Genomic DNA, 2500 nt, shown 5'->3' with positions numbered 1-2500 from the left:
CCTAAAAGGTAACCCCCGGCACTCCCGTGGAAAAAAAGGAACTGGGGACCCCTACCACCCTACTCAACTCCAAGAAAAATTATCACAAGATGAAAAACTACAATTAAGTATCATGCTGTGGGACCACGCGGGCCAAAATGGAAACCACCCGTTGAAAGAAAGAAAAAAAAAAAAAAAAAGAAAAAAAAAAAAAAAAAAAAAAAAAAAAAAAAAAAAATAAAATATATATATTTTATAATAATATATATATATAATATATATAAATATATATTATATTTAAAATATATATATTTGTTGGTGTGGCGTGTTATGTATTTTTTTGATGTATATATATATAATATATATTATTATATATATATATAAAAATTTTATAATATATATAATATTTATTTTATGTGGGTGTGTTGGTGTGTGTGTGGTGGTGTTGTGTGGTTGTGTGTTTTATTTTATATATATAAAATTTTATTTATATATATTAATATATATATTAATTAATATATAAAATTATATAAAATAAATATAAATTAATATATGTCTTGGTGCGGGTTTTGGGATTGTGTGTGTGTTATATATATTATAATATATATATATATATATATATAATTTTTAAAATTATTATATATAATTTTATATATAAATTGTTGGGGGGGGTGTTGTGTGGGTTTTGGGGTGTGGGGGGTTTGGTTTTGTGGTGTTGTTGTGGGGTTTGGGTTGTGGGGTGGGTGTTGTGTTGTGTTTTGGGGGTGTGTGTGGGTGGTGGTTGGGGGTGTTGGGGGTGTGTGTGTGGGGTTTGGGGTTGCCCCTGCGTGGCGTTGCGTGTGGGGGGTGGGTGGTGTGGTTGTGCATTATATTTTTACACATTATACATATATCTATAATACTATAAAAAATATAAAATATATATATTATATAATTAAAATATAATATATTATATATATAATATATAATATTTGTGTGTGGGGTTGGGGTGTGGTGTGGTGGGTGTGGTGGGTGTTTGTTGTGTGGTGGGGTTGTGGGGTTTGTTGTGTGGGGTTGGGGGTTTCATTAAATTTTTTACTTAATATAAATATATTATATATTTTAATTATAATATATTAATATTTTTAATATTATAAAATTTATTATATATACATACCAATAATAATTTTAAACATACAACCCACACACACACCACAATAAAAAATATTATATAAAATATATATATAAATTTTTATTATATATATTAATATATTATAATATATATATTATTATATATATATATTATATAATAATATATATATATTTTATATATTATATAAAATAAAATTACACACACACACAAACACACACAAACACCCAAAAACACACAACCACAAAAACACCCCACACACCACACACCACACACACACCCACAACACACACAACACAAACCACACACACAACAACACACACACACCAAAACCAACACCCCCCACACAAAACAACACACCCACAACCAACCACACACATACACACCCCCATATGGTTTCGTGTATGTGTGGGTGGGTTGTTTGGATGGTATGTATGTAAATATGTTTGTTTAATAATTTTATATGGGTGGTGTTTTTATATTTTAATATAATATATATTATTATTTTAATTATATATAAAATATATATATAATATATTAAATATAATTTCACCCTATAAATGTTTTGGGTATGTGTGTGTGGGTGTGTGGTGGTGTGTTGTGTGTGGTGGTGGGGGTTTTGTGTGTGGGTTTTGTGTTGTGTTTTTTTTTGGTTTGGGGGGTTTTGTGTTTTATTACCCTATGTAAAAAATAGGTTTAAAATAATACATATATATGAATATATTTTGTCCCCCGCCACACCACACACAACACACACCACACACAACAACCAACACACACAAAAACACAAACACCACACCACACCAACAACACCACCACACACACAACACCCAAAAACACACCACAAAATATAATATATATATTATATAATATTTATAATATATTATATATTATAATATAATATATATTATATTTATTATATATATTTTGTGTGGTGTTGTGGGTGGTGTGTTTGGGTGGTGGGTGGGTTGGGGTGGTGTTGTGTTGGGTCCCCTTGTAATGTTTTTGGGTGTTTTAAATATATATTATTTAATTAAAATTATATATATAAAATATATATAATTTTATATATAATAATATATATAATATATATTAATTAAATTTTTATAAAATAATTAAAAAATATTATATACTACATTTAAAACATTTTTATATTCTATATAATAAATAAATATATATTTATATATAATATTAATATATATTATATAATATCATAAAATATATTTAAATTTTATATATAAAATATATATAATATATATAATAAATATTATATAATTATTGATAAAATTTTAGGGTGGTATAATCAATCTATCTATCCTTTTCTAATCTATCTTTTCATAAAGATATATATATATATTAAATAATAATAAATTAAATTTTATATATTATAAA

General features: G+C 25.6%; 1 protein-coding gene across 1 annotated transcript in view; it reads right to left on the bottom strand.

Annotated features, from left to right (window-relative positions):
- The window catches only part of LOC119598125 (tubulin--tyrosine ligase-like protein 12), a 26957-nt gene that overhangs the window by 23381 nt on the left and 1076 nt on the right, over positions 1 to 2500 (bottom strand). The gene's annotated exons all lie outside the window — the stretch shown is intronic.

The sequence above is a fragment of the Penaeus monodon genome, chromosome 40 (genome assembly GCF_015228065.2).
Source record: "Penaeus monodon isolate SGIC_2016 chromosome 40, NSTDA_Pmon_1, whole genome shotgun sequence".
In the NCBI taxonomy this organism is placed as follows: Eukaryota; Metazoa; Arthropoda; class Malacostraca; order Decapoda; family Penaeidae; genus Penaeus; species Penaeus monodon.
This window is presented reverse-complemented; position numbering and strand designations above follow the sequence as displayed.